At 36.4% G+C, this 14,515-nt stretch overlaps 1 protein-coding gene across 12 annotated transcripts in view; it reads left to right on the top strand.

Annotated features, from left to right (window-relative positions):
- Window positions 1–14,515, top strand: part of LOC129740357 (sex determination protein fruitless) — a 761,972-nt gene that overhangs the window by 509,205 nt on the left and 238,252 nt on the right. The window contains exon 1 of one of the 12 annotated variants that reach the window (XM_055732020.1): window positions 12,190–12,439. The exons of 10 other annotated variants lie outside the window; for them this stretch is intronic. The gene's annotated coding sequence lies outside the window, so the exon portion shown is untranslated. Of the gene's footprint in view, window positions 1–12,189; window positions 12,440–13,407; window positions 13,827–14,515 lie in introns of those variants that run through there. One more of the 12 variants, XM_055732018.1, reaches the window with a different exon arrangement.

Raw genomic sequence — 14,515 nt, 5'->3', positions numbered from 1 at the left:
TCGTCATAAACAAACTAGCAGTGGTGCCTTCTGATAATTGAACCTCCAAACTACGCCAACGCCATAGGGAAAGTGGCGACCGCGGTCAATTAGAGATTTGCACTAATCGCTCTAATTAGCGCCAGGAATGGGTCACCTTCAAAAGTCTCCCCAATCTAGTTATACCGGTAAAATTCTGTTTGTTAGCTACTTTCTTAAGCGAGCGGTCATCAATTTTCTGAGAAATTATCGAAATTTGATTAGAAACATTTAAGAGCTGCGAATTTTAACGATGGCCATCATCCGACTAAATAGTTGGAACATAAACAACAGCTCTAATGGTAGCACCAAATAGTACCTGTTTACGTATAGAGTGTCCTACCCGAGATTTCCCGAATTCCCGGGAAACGCTGAAAAATCTCGGGAATTCTCGAAGCCAACAAAAAGAGATAAATTACTAAAAAATTACACGATCTTCATTGGAGAAACTGCTTAGATTGAACACGGAAAATGATATTTCCACTTCAAAAAATGGCTTAGACTTAAAATTTTTCCTTTTTTTTTTAATTTGATAAAAATGTTCATCCGTTAGAAAACTTAGTGTAAAACTAAAAGCGACAAAGAATCTATAAAACGGCGAAGAAATGACATATATTGAAAGAAAAGGATAGTTATCTGAAAATTTACGAGATTTGATGAATAACCTGAAATCAAGCTAATCAACGTCTATCGATAGTGAAAAATCTTTCTGAATTATCTCAATTTTTTGCTCCAACATTCAGTCAAGTTTGTCGATTAAAGTACTTAGTTTTTGAGTCTTGGGTTTTACTATTGCTAATTATATTTTTGAAGCATTGAAAAGTTTGATTTTTTTCAATGCTTTTACCTAAAAATTGAAAAGTAAAGAAAGTTTTCGTATGCAGTAGAATGTAAAATTCTCCATTCTCAATTTTTCCAGGTACCCCGAAAATTCCCGGGAAAAGGATCGTCAGATTTTCAGAATGGACACTCTATAATAACGTACCTGATTGAATTCCTTCTCAAACTGTATAAATTCTGCCTTTAAATTTTAGTTACAAATCGTATGTTTGTTCACTACGAGGCATTACGACGACTGTGAATCATGTTGGAATTCATTTATAAACATTAATATTGAAATACATATTCTACATTTTCCTCAAATACTTTGGAAGAGTTTATAAAAAAAAGTTTTCTCAAAAATGAACACATAAAGTTATCAAATTTTAGGAATTTTAATCAAATTGGAAATTCTTCAGATTATCACATGCTGATCGATGACATATGTTTCTTCTAATTTATTTCTCTTAAATTTTCCTTATAAATTATTAGAATAAATGATTTAGAAAAAGTAAAAAACAAATCATTAACTTATGAAGATCGCTACTGTCTTCAGACTAATCCAATTGCTACAGAAATGTTATTTGATTGGAATGTAATCACATTTTTTCGGATCATGTTGACAATATACAAACAACTGTATTCGATTCCACTTCATTTGAATGAATTTAATCTTACTTTGGTCGTTGCATTTTTTCACTCAAAATGTTTTGATTCATCTAAAATTCTGATTTAAAAAAATATTCAAACAGGTTCTGAGAATTTTTCCCTGTTTTTGTTGTTTTTACATTCCTACAAATAATTACCTTAACCTAGCCGGATTGGAACGAATTCGCAACCGGACCGATTACTGTCAAAATATTAGTTGCCAGTTTAAATCTGTCCGGTTTTTATTGGAATTCTGTTAGATTTTCCTGACCATTTGGTTGTTTTGCCAGCTCAATCGCAAAAACTTAGCGTCGTCAGAAAAGTCGTGTCACCACCAATTCGGTTGGATTTCTGGTTAGATTTTTTACCGATTCTCGGGTTGAACGGACTGAAATCCAACCGATTTTGGTCCAATTTTCCGATCCGGGTATGTATGGGATAAATTTATCTACCTACTTGATCTTTTTAGACTTTTTAAAATGTATTTGAATCTCCGTGTGCGTTGACAAAGTCATTGTAACAACGTAATCCGCAGAAATAAGACTGTTACAAAACAAGTTTTGTTTTCAATTTCTGTTTTTTTTTATTAAAAATATCAACTGCATCCTATTTTATTTTATGTTAAATATGATCCTTCAACTTTCCCTTTCTCACTTTTAAAACATTGTTTTCAGTTTTGTAAAATTTCGTTCAAAAGATTCTTTAGATTTACTGGAGGGGATTTTTTTTTAATTTGACGGGTTTACGTGTATCTTCAGATCTTGCCCAAAATTTGGTTCATATTTTTTTCAGATTTCTAACATTTTTATTTACTCAGTAAGATTCGGTATGATTTTTTTTGTTAATAAACTTAAACCATATTTCAAAGACACATAACTTTGTTATTTTTGAGTAATGACCATAAACATGAAAAATGTAAATAAGCTTTAAATGGTATCTAAAAGTACCGTCTGCATCACCGGATATTCTGCGAATAATAGCAATGTATAGCCCAACTTATGATGCAACTTTCATCGAAAGACACCAAAGTGGCCCAACAACTCTTTTGAGAGTTATGGAAGAAATAATAAACAATGAATCTCTCTTTTTTTTGCTTCGAAAACAAACAATGGACGAACAATTACACTCACATACTCATAAAGCGCGTGGTTGAAACTTGAAGTAAGTTTGCTGCAAACACTCTGCACAGCACGAAAAAATAATGCTTTTTTTACCTGATTTATTAACAAATCTAATCGAATCTTACTCAAAAAATAAATAAAAATTGAAATCTGGAAAAACAAGTAATTTGAAGTCGTAGTATTTTAAAGACAAATACCCGAAATCAAACCCCAGAATTTATAATTTTCCAGAATTTATCATTTGCCGGAATTTTTTTCCCAGAATGCACCATTTACAAGAAAATTTTTCCTAGAATAGACCATATCTCTAAAAAAAATTTCCCCTGAATGAAACATTTCCTAGAACCCTACTAAAACTAGATTTTTTTTCTGTAGTTTTGTTTTCTCCTCTAGTTTAATCTTATTTGCTTTTTACTTACAATTGTATGAAAAAATTCCATCTCAATTTATTTATGAATCATTAATACTGTATACACTTAAAGTTTAGGAACATTTATTTTATGCTAACAAGGGTGCCTTTTAAAAATTATTTTAGTTGGTGACTACTCACGCTGAGCGTTCGAACTTGAAAAAATATGGTACATTCGAAAAAATTTCTGGGTAATGGTTCACCTAGAGAAAAAAATCTGGAAAAGTGTTTTTCTGGTGATTGAAATTCAGGGAATTTTTCATTCTGAGCAAACGTAAAATGGAGTACAACCACAAAACACTGCATCTGGGACCTACTAGAATTTTTGACAGGAAAAAAAATGTCTTCATGTGTTTATTTCTGACTACGATTAACATAAATATGCAAAATCATAAGTTTTAGATGATATCCAAATACGATGAAATACTGGTATTTCATAAAAGTCCAGAATCGAGAAAGAATATTGGTATTTATAAAAGCGTTTGTTAATTCTTTAGTCCTAAAAAATAGTAATTTATTTATTTTCATAGTGAACGGGTGTATAATCGACCACCTAGAAAATCGGACCTTGAGGATCGTTATCATTCCATCTTTAACGAAAAAAACCCGATTTAATACACTTAACAGTGGATTTGAGCCTTTCTTTCAGATTCAAAACGTATTTGTTTTGCGTGTTTTAATCCATAACGGTAGAATGTTTACAAAAATCACTTTTGTAAATGATTTTCGTTAAATGAAGCTCTCAAACGGAATAAACTATAGGGGATGAAAAAAACTATAGGGGATAAAATTTGTCAAATTTGCCAAATTTGTCAAATTTGCCAATTTTGTCAATTTTATGAATTTTGCAAATTTTGTTATTTTTGTCGATTTTGTCGATTTTATAAGTTTTGTAATTTTTGTCAATTTGATTCAGTTTTGTCAATTTGGTCAATTTTGTCAATTTTGTCAATCTTCTCAATTTTGTCAATTCTGTCAGTTTACTCAGTTTTTAACATTTTGTTAATTTTGTCACTTTTATCAATTTCGGCAATTTGGTCAATTTTGTCAATTTTGCCAATCTTGTCAATTTTGTCAATCTTGTAATTTTTGCCAATCTTGTCAATTTTGTCAATTTTGCCAATTCTGTAAAATTTGTCAAATTAGTCAATTTGGTAAATTTTGTCAATTTTGTCAATTACAATAATTTTATCAAATTTGTCAATTTGGTCAATTTTGTCAATCTTGTCAATTTTGTCAATTTTGTTAATTTTGTCAGTTTTGTCAATTTGGTCAAATTTTTCAATTTCGTCGATTGTCATTTTGCGATTTCTGTAAATTTTGACGATTTGGTCGATTTAATCAATTTTGTCATTTTTGTCAATTTTAACAATTTCTTCAATTTTGTTCAGATCTGTCAATTTTGTCAATCTTGTCAATGTTTACAATTTTCTCAATTTTGCCAATTTGGTCAATTTTTTCAATCTTCAATTTTGTAAATTTTGTCAATTGTGTCAATATTGTCGATTTTGACGAAATTGTCAATCTTGTCAATTTTGTCAATCTTGTTAGTTTTGTCTATTTTGTGAATTTTGTCAATCTTGTCAATTTTGGCATTTTGGTCATTTTGTCAGTGTTGTCAATTTGGTGAATTTTGTAAGTTATGCCAATTTGGTCAATTTTGAAAATTTTGTCTTTTTTGTTAATTTGATCATTTTTTTCAATCTTGTCAATTTTGTAAGTATTGTCAATTAAGTCAATCTTGTGAATGTTGTCAATTTTATCAATTTTGTCAATTGTGTCGATTTTGTCGAAATGGTCGATATTGTCAATTTTGTCAATTTGGTGAAGTTTGTCAGTTTTGTCAATTTGGTCAATTTTGTCAATCTTATCAATTTGATCCATTTTGTCATTTTGTCGGTTTTGTCAATTTTGTTAATCTTGTCAATTTTGTCAATCTCATCAATTTCGTCAACTTTGTCAGTTTTGGCGATTGTGTCAATCTTGTCAATTTTGTCAGTTTTGTTAATTTTGTCAATTTAGTTAAATTTGTTTTTGGTCAGCCTGGTCAAAATGATTAATTCGTATTTATGTGCATTTTCCATAAAAAAATCCGAAATGCTCCAAACACTACTATGGAGGACTTGGTGGCGCTACTGTTGGGATTGACTCCCAAGCCGTTTTCGTCAGACATCAACCCCAACAACAAAACGCAACAATTGCACAGGTTTTTCTATGCGAACGAAAAGCTTTCATCGCGTTACGTTAGATCTGAAGAGAGGAAGAGAAAAGGGAACGAAAAAATTAGCCCGAGAGCTTAAAGCTCGAGAGGGTTGAATAGCATTTGTCTAATTAGATTTGCTTCCACGGGCGAAATTCTCTCCTGTCGTTCGTGCTTAGGAAGAAGCTTCCTGAGCACGAACGGAACGTGAGAAGATGAGATGGTGTGCAAACATCGTCCGCGTAGCCGTGTTGTTTTCCCCTTCTCAGAGCAATTTGTGCCTGAATATAATGTTGGGCGAAGTTACTATCGCTTTCGTACCATGCAGTGTGGGCATCACGTACTCATCAACGACTTCAATTATTATGGGGTCGTACCCCTTGGTGAAAACCATTTTCATGTTTAATACTTCGGAGCTTCGGTTCCGAAATTTTTGAAATGGTTCAGTTTCAAACTGAACCATTAAAATGATAAAAATACAATCTTTGCCGGGAAAATTTGAACTGTCGTCTTCTCCTCCTCACGGTTGCTGTCACGATGACATCAAACCTGAGTGGGAGTGAAGCCTGTCTGTTCTCCCTACCACACATCGACAGATCCATACTTTTAGATAGCATGCGCGTATCTATGACGTCACGTATAATTTGACGTCATAGACACGATAATCTTGATTTTAGTGATTGCTGGTTGTGACTAGCAAGCCAAATTAACACGTTTTTTGGAGTGATGATTTGATGATAATTACTATGAAAATGTATTTTTCAAACTATTTTGTTTTTTTTTTCTTTCTTTTATAGGACGAAGAAGAAAAAAAACAAATTTTTTAAGATAAAAATCATTTTTATTGTACTGCCCAGTTTTGCAAAAACGTGCAAAAAAAAGTTTACAAAAAATCACACCAATACACACAAATACACAGACATCGCCTGAACTCGACGAGCTGATTCGATAGGTACCTATAAAGGTATATCTAAGACCCATAATTAATGATCTCCCAAATCGACCGATAACTATACCTTTCTGAAAGAAAGGCAAAAACATTAACAAAAAATAATCCAAAAAAGGACTTAAAGTTTCATAGTTCATAGTTTTTCAACTTTAATTTTTAGAATTAGTTGACGCAGTTATCATCAAGCTAATTAATCCAATCGATTTATTTATTAAATGTATAAATGCAGATTTATGACATTCAAAGCATGAACTTCTCTAGAATTGTGAAAAAGTTATTCGAATAAGCCGAATATTTATTTCTACAAAACATAAAATAATAGATTTGTCAAAATTTCCAAATGATTTTGGACAAATTATTAAAAATCTAAAAGAAATGTTGAAAAAGCTACACCATCGTCAAAAACTTATGGTAACAGTAAAACATCTTAGGTGTATCTGTTGGTCGTACAGGAAAATGCTGGTTTGCCATAAAACCTTATATATTACCCATGAAAAATTACAAGTTTCTTGCTGATTCCATTAATCTTTCTGTTTTAAAGAACGTAAGTCGTTTTTGTGATCTTTCTATCTAATGAATGATGAAAAAGCTTGTTTGCTATAATAAAAATTAAGAAAAACATCAGAAAAAGAATTGAGAAAGCCATCTTAGCCCGCTGGTGCGTTTTGTACAGTTTACCCCTACCCTTTGTTTTTTTCAAAAATCGTCCTTAATTGCCCTATCGTGGATAGGTGCGGTAGAAAGCATCGTATGTTTTACGTTAAAGTTCATCGTTCTTTTTAACAACTATTTTCAAGATAGCTGGCTCAAATTCGACCTTCATCTAATTCAATATCAAAAAACCGATTTCAAATTGCCTGACAAATCAAACGCCCTAGCAGCGTCAAATCAGTTTTTGTCTTTTCAAATGGTAGGAATAGAAGGAAAATGAAATAATGGGGCTTATTCTGCGAGGCGAGTGACGTGAAGTGATTCCGTTTTTAAGAGTCACCGTATTCTAGCAGGCGAATGCCGTGACTTGAATGAACTTTAGGTGACTTGAATGAACTTTTTTTTACTGTCACCGTATTCTCAGAGGCGAATGGCGTGACTCAAGTCGGTGGCAAGTGACTTTTGGAGTCGTAACCTATTTCGCAGGTGACTCGATTGGAAACAAGGTGGAAAAGCAAAGAAATATATAAAAAACGAACTAAATTTCAAATTCGAATTCAGAAAACGTGAAAAGAAGTTCTTTTATCATCTCTTTTACCTCTTTCATATTCTCTTTATTATTCAAAATCCTCTATATGAACCTTGATTTAAAAAAAAGTTTTTTTTTTCAAGACGATAGAAGAAGCTGGATCTGCTGGCTAATGGATTTAAAGACCCGAAAAGGACAGATGGGTGAAGTGAATAAAATGAAAAATAAGATGCTTCTCATCATTTTATTTATTATTTTGCGTTTCATTTTCTTTTACCGTACTATATTCAGAAGTAGGGACAGTTAGTTCTGAAAAAATGATAAAATGTAAAATTACATTACTTACGTTACAATTCAAGAATAATTTAATTGAATAACAATTTGTCGTTCAACAAAATCAACCCCCCAACGGCCTGGCACCGCACATCCGAATCCGAAAAGGGATCTTGTTAATTTTGCACTATCTACTTGAGCAGCGGCAGATGCAGGTCCTCCGGGGTACGGAAAATTTGTAGTGTTGATTCCTGTAGCGGGATGTTAGAGGTACTGGCACATTGGAAATGGCAAAAACTCCTACCACCGATTGTTGTCATCGTCGCCGATTAGATTCCGCGCCACATCCGCTACCATATGACCGAGGGCAGCCGCCGCATCGAAACCGTGAAAATAACCCGGGCGGATTCTGGATGGCCCCCAGCAGATGTGTTGCCTTCGCATAGTAGATTTTTGTATACGGTTGTTCGCTGTTTAACGTAAGCCGAGCCGAACCGAGCCGTCGAATAACGCGAAAAACAATTTGTGTACGAATCCGTCGAGTCTCGATGTGCTTTGACAGCTCGTTGGATTCATCTTGAACCATGCGAATGAACGCAGTGGGAAAAACCAATGAAATGTAAAGGGAGGTAATGCATATATTAATAAACGAAATTGATGATAACCAAAACAAACAGAGATGTTACTTTTTGGCTGATAAGATTGCTTGAATTAGTTGCAAACAAAAAATGAAATACTTCGCAAACCAATCAAAATGCATTTACACTTGAAATTTCTAAAAAGTGTGTTTTATTTTGAATTAAATTTATGTGGTTTGCATCACCTGAGTATGTACGAATGTTGAGCAATAGTCATTTGGGATGAACCTCTGAATCAATAAAGATAACATGATTTTTAAGGTACGAGATTCTTATACTTGCATATGTATTAGTAGTTTCAAAACTTTTGATTGATTTTCAATCAATTTTGATGAAATCAGTTGTGTGGTAGTTTTGAAAATTAATATTATAACTAAGCAATCGATGTGAATAGAGGGTGGTTAACTGTCAACCTAAAAATCAAAATCTGAATAAAAATTAGTCCGTTCAAGCCCTGATTGATTCCTAAGATTTCTGGATTACAACATGTTGCAAAGACAGATTTTAACCAGGCAGCATATTTGTAATGCAGTTATTACAGAATTATAAAATTCAATTAGGTATTTATCAATCTCAATAAACGAAAACTTTTTCATAATGTGATGAAAACAAATCATTTTTTTTTAAATCAGAAATCAAATTAAAGTCTATTTGTTATTTGAGTTCAAACTCTAGTTGAAAACAATTAAAAAACATACTACCTAGGTTATTATATTTCAAAATTTTGTTTCCTTGCCGTGCTCAAATATTGAAATAATAGAATGAATTCACTTCCGAGCTTATGATATATATTAGGTCAGTAAAAGGAAAATAAATTACCATAACTTGTACATTCTATTTCGAAAGAGCTGAAGATTTTCTATATGAGGAATCTTGATGTGAACTTTTGATTCTTAAACCGTAGTTTTTCGATTTTATCACGGTCGAAAAATATTTCACCGTGAATATGGCAAAACCGTGAGTTTGGCGAAATTAAAAATAAAAATAGAAAAAAGTACTTTTTATTGTCTATAATCAATTATTAATAGTGTTCTCAGTGGAGGCTCAGTTTTAGTCGAAAAGTAAAAAAATTCTGCAGCGAATTTCACCCAGGTTACCGTCTTTATGACATCCGCGACTTTATATCAACGTTGCAGTATGCGGACAGTCATTGAAAGACTTATCCGGTACAACTGTCTTCGATTTCTACTCTGAGTTATATCATTAGCCATTATGATAAATATGAAATCCTAATTTCATCTATAAAAAAAACCGGATAATTTGAAATTTTTATTTTTATACTGAAATGTGTTTTCTTTTGGTAGAAAATTCGAATGGACTGGATGTTTTCATCTTAAGCTCTTAATTTTAAATTCAAAATTGATAAGACAATCTTAAATTTAAAAAAAATTGAGATTTCAATCTACACAGAAAATCTCTACCTATTTTGTTTTTCGATTATAAATAAAGAATCACTGAATAACGAAAAGAATTTCTAGTCGATAATCAAAATGTCACTACAAAAAATTAATAATAACCGTTTTAGTTTGAATTTTAAATCCAAATGTGAAATTTTATCACGTGGAAAAATTCAAATGCCAATCTTCAACCTTAACTAGAACGAAAGACAATTTGAATTGTGCTTAGGGATAAACAGCATATTCGAAAAAGTATAGGTATTTTTTTTAAATTTCTTCTTTGGTTTAGTTGCATGAAATTATTGCATTTAATCAGTGCCAACTTTAAAATTCTTCATGGATGTGACGTCATGCAAGGAATTGAATATCACACTACCTTCTTTGAATGTTCCTTAGATGATTGACAGTTCGCATAGTGAACCCAATGAAACTGGTTCATTGCCGCTGAAACGTCATAATGAACATGTGGCCTTCCAAGCAATGAACTAGTCACCTGGAGTGAGTCGCCTCTCGGAATACCCCGACTGTAGTCACGTGACTACGACTAATGTGACTCCGAGTCACTTCATTCGCCTCGCAGAATAAGGCCCAATAGCTCAATGGTGACCGAATATTCGCAAGGGCTGTTGGCTGAATTCCACTAGTCGGTCCATCTCTAATTGTCTCTAATTGTCTAATCTTATTTTAAATCTGGATGTGTACCTGCTATGGTAAACTAATAAATGATTTTTTAGATTTATTCGACAATTGAAGAGTGATCAGAGTGTATGGTTTTTTATAAAAACTTTGCTTGGCAATATTTAAAGAAAAGGTAGAATTCTCTTTCAAAATGTTGGAAGAATAAAAAAAACATATACGAAGCTTTGATAATAAACTTTTGTATAATATGAATTTTCAAATTTGACAACATATGGATAGAGGACACTCTCTCAAATATATTAACATATCCGTAAAACATCGACTCAGCAGCACAGAGAACAGACGTTCAAGCTCGAACAAAAATCTTGTGTAAAATTTCAAATGCTATCATAAAAAATATACGTTAAAAATTGACTTGAGACTGTCCCATTTATTGCAACGATCAAAAGATACAAATCAACTCAAAAAGATACAAATCAACTCAAGCCCAAACTTGTCATTACGTAACTTGACGAATGTGTTGCGAAACTTCAACAACGATTTTCATGAAATTTGCCAATTAGTCTTGTTCAAAACTGACTAAATCATTGATAACTTTTCTCAGTGTTGTTTTGACAGTTCTCTTTGATATTTTTGGAGACATCTGGTGGCTCAGTAAAAATAACTAAAATTGGTAAAAATAAGTCGTTGGAATTTTTGAACAAGTTTCGAGGGCTTAGCCCGCAATTAAAGGATCTACTTATCGGCCAAAGGCCTAATTTAACTCTAAGTGAAGCTACATTCATCAACGAGACTAAGCCCAAACAAATGATTTAGTGGTAGAACGTGCTCAACTGCAACAGCCAAAACGGACTAAGTCCCCTGGCAGCGCAGCATAGTGACGCGTGTCGAGATCGTAGATTAGCCGGGACATGACTCGTGGCATCTCTCTTAGTTGGTACTACAACTACTTTTATTTGCTTTGAAGCAAATTTGATAATGAAAAGCAGATACCTACAAGATCTTTCCCGGAGGGAAAACGGCACATAAATTTGCTGGCGATGCTAGCCGTTGTGATTACGTCAAGTTTTGCGAAAACACTTGTCACAAGGGCCTCTGATGTTATTAACTATGTGGGTCAAAAGCACGTTGGAATGCAAGTTGTGTTTGAAATCTAGATTCTGGTTCGAATTATAAATTCCGATTCTTAAACCTGATTCAGAATTTAGATTTCCTTCGTGTTATCAACTTCGCAATCGGATTCCGATTAGTTTTCGGAACCCGATGTCGAAGACTACGACGCCGGCCAGGCCAGGATCAACTTCCTCCTACAAACAAATCTCAATCAAATACCGAAATCATCCACATCCACGCTACACGGCCACGTTCGGTAAGGAAAGGCGAAATGAGAGGAACAGCGAAAGCCGACAGGCTTTCGCAAAGTTCTCTCCCGACCGGCATTCCACTTTTCGGTGTGAGCGCAAACGAAGGAGAGCGATTGAATAATGCGCGCCGCGCATAGATTTCGCTCAGCTTCAGCTTAAGCCATGCTCGGGCAGCAGGAGATTCGGGATTCGGTCGGGAACGTTTCGGGTAGGTAATTTCGCACAAATATTTTGTACTGCTGCAGCAACAACGGGAGAGAATTCAAAATTTTGAACAGTGATTACATCAGCGCAGATCGAGAGAGAATCTCCCGATCGACCGGTTGTTGTAGGCCAGGAGGATCATCATCGATCGGGGCATCATCATCAAAGTGGTAGCAATCATCATTAGCAATCGAGCGAGTGGGTCTTGTAGGATGCCAGGCTAGAGGTCTCAACTCGACTCAACAGGTGAACGGTTTCATCCTCGGGGGGAGGCTTCCAGACCGGGTCTAATCTGCTGGCGCACGGGAATCAGCCCGATCAGTCCCGAACAGAACGTCCGCGGGCCCGGCCACTACCATTCACACGGAACGGAACGGGAGTTGTTCTAAAATTGATAAAGGGAGCTCGGTTACGCGATTTTTTTCGGCTGTTTTAAGTTTTTTGGTTTATCTACGCAGACGGCTTGTGGAAGGTCTGTTGTTATCTGTCACTGTGAAGGGGCGCGTGACGCGATTTCGCGACCGGCTGCGCGATTGCGAGTTTTCTTTTTTTTTTCGTCGGGTTAAGAGGTGTGAGATAAGTAAGTGCGAGTTGTTGAGGGTTTTTTTTGGAAGATTTTTTGTTTGCTTCTTTTGTGGACAGTGGTCTAATCAGGTTGAGTGTGGCAGGGCGCGCACGACTTGTTGACAGAGAATCGCGCACAAACTCAAGGTTGCCGCTTTGTTGTGAACTCTCCTAAGTGAGCTCGGACCGAATTTGAACTAGCAAGATCACGTGTGCTCGGCTCCACGAAATTTTTGGCAGAGTGTTTGGTCGTGTCGCGAATTTCCTGAGTGTGAGTCTGTGTTGGAAATGTTTGCAAAATTTCGGGCTATGGCCATCCCACTCTAACTAGCTGACGGTGGAATAGATCTCTAGAGGGATTCTCTTCTGGTCGTTTTGCTTTTTCGGGGGGCAACCGAGAAGACTAATCGTATACAAGTCGTACACATATGTGGTGAGAGAGCCCGGCGCGTATTTGGACGAAAGGTTCAAGGGAACGGACTGCCGAAGAAAAAAATCAGCGAAGCAATACCCTCGGTCTTATCTGGTCTTTTTTTGGGGTTTCTGGGGGTTATTACAAGTCGTAGGAGGTGGCAAGCGACGCGCGACGATATGCGATTCGGCGGCCGTTACGGATACACCGCCTAATACACATGTGTATACGACAGCGGCGCGCCGCGTGCCTGGCCCAAAATATGTGTATCTAGCCGGCCGCCTCGCGGCAACCTTCTCGCCGCGCCGCTTCCGCCATCCGCGATCTACTAACTACGGACGGAGTAGGTATGTGATCAGAGGAGCAGCGCGTCGCGCCAGTTTGTGAGTTGCGATTTTGGTGTGCGAAATATCTCGCGGCGCGTTCAATTCTTTTTTCTTTATTTTTCGGCAAACCAAACCAAACGACGGGCTTGGTCCCTTGCTTGTTGTTGGTCTTGTTGAGTGTGCAAAATCGACACTCTCACTGCCGTTGATCATCATCGTTGCCGAACAGTTTTAGTTTGCGTTGCGCGATTCGCGGATCGTCGTTTCGGGCGCTCCTACTAATCCGAGTGACTTTTGCAATCAAATTAACTTTTTTTTTGCTGCCGTCGTTGCCGATTTGCACCGTGCAAAAAAGGGAGCGGCCCTTTTCAAGGTCCACGACGACCGGCGCCCTAAATGGTTTAGTGCGGCGCGATCGACTGTCGAAACCAACTACCTCAGGAACTTAGCTCTTAGTGTATTAGTTTTTTAACGTACCGCAGTACAAAAAGTACCTCGTGAAGACAATTAGATAACCACCAGATATTCTACCTCATCGTGCAACCGCACGACTAGTGATCCAGTGAATCTCAGAAGAAAATTCGATCGCAGCCGCCGCCGGTAAAGATCGCGCGAGTGTTCAATCACCTAACTTGGCCCTCGATCACCAGAGATCGTCAACAAGTGTAATCCTCGACTTCCCTTTTTTCTTTAATTTTAAACCGAACATCTACTAAAAACCTAGATTTTCGCGATCGTGATCCTAACCCACATCATCCTATCCCGCCTTCTGCCCGCCTCAAACCTTTCCCCAAAGGATCGCAACCTAGCGCATCCCTAGGCGCAAAAATATTGCTTTAGCAATAAAACGGTCAAAAAACAAGTTTTCCTCGCAGACGTGCGCGATCACCTTTTCTCCTAAGCTAACGGATTCTTTCGCGATTTTACAACCCGCCAATCGCTCGCTCGCTTTCTGCGTTTGCGAAGGATGGAGAAGACCCTTGAGGGGTGATCGCAACCCGCTAACCTAAAGCCGCACGCCTCAAGAAGACAAGTGGAACGAACTTTCGATCGATCGACCGCGCCATGCGTTCCCTTTTTCGGGAGACACATTTTTAGATTGTTCGCAACTCTACCTACAATTGGCGACGCTGCCCAGTTGCTTAGTAGGGACTGACACATACGTGGCTCCCCTTCCCTCGGTTAGGTGGATTGGGCGGGATAGATTGACGTGGGGTTTCCCTTCCCGATCAAAGAGTGATGTTGTTATGTTGTTCATGGGACTGGCAGACCACCCCACGGGAAATTTGTCGTTCTTGGGAAGAAGTTGAAGCAGCCGAAGTTGATCTTTCGGGTTGACCCACTAACTGCGAAA

The sequence above is a fragment of the Uranotaenia lowii genome, chromosome 1, assembly GCF_029784155.1.
Source record: "Uranotaenia lowii strain MFRU-FL chromosome 1, ASM2978415v1, whole genome shotgun sequence".
Taxonomy (NCBI): domain Eukaryota; kingdom Metazoa; phylum Arthropoda; class Insecta; order Diptera; family Culicidae; genus Uranotaenia; species Uranotaenia lowii.
This window is presented reverse-complemented; position numbering and strand designations above follow the sequence as displayed.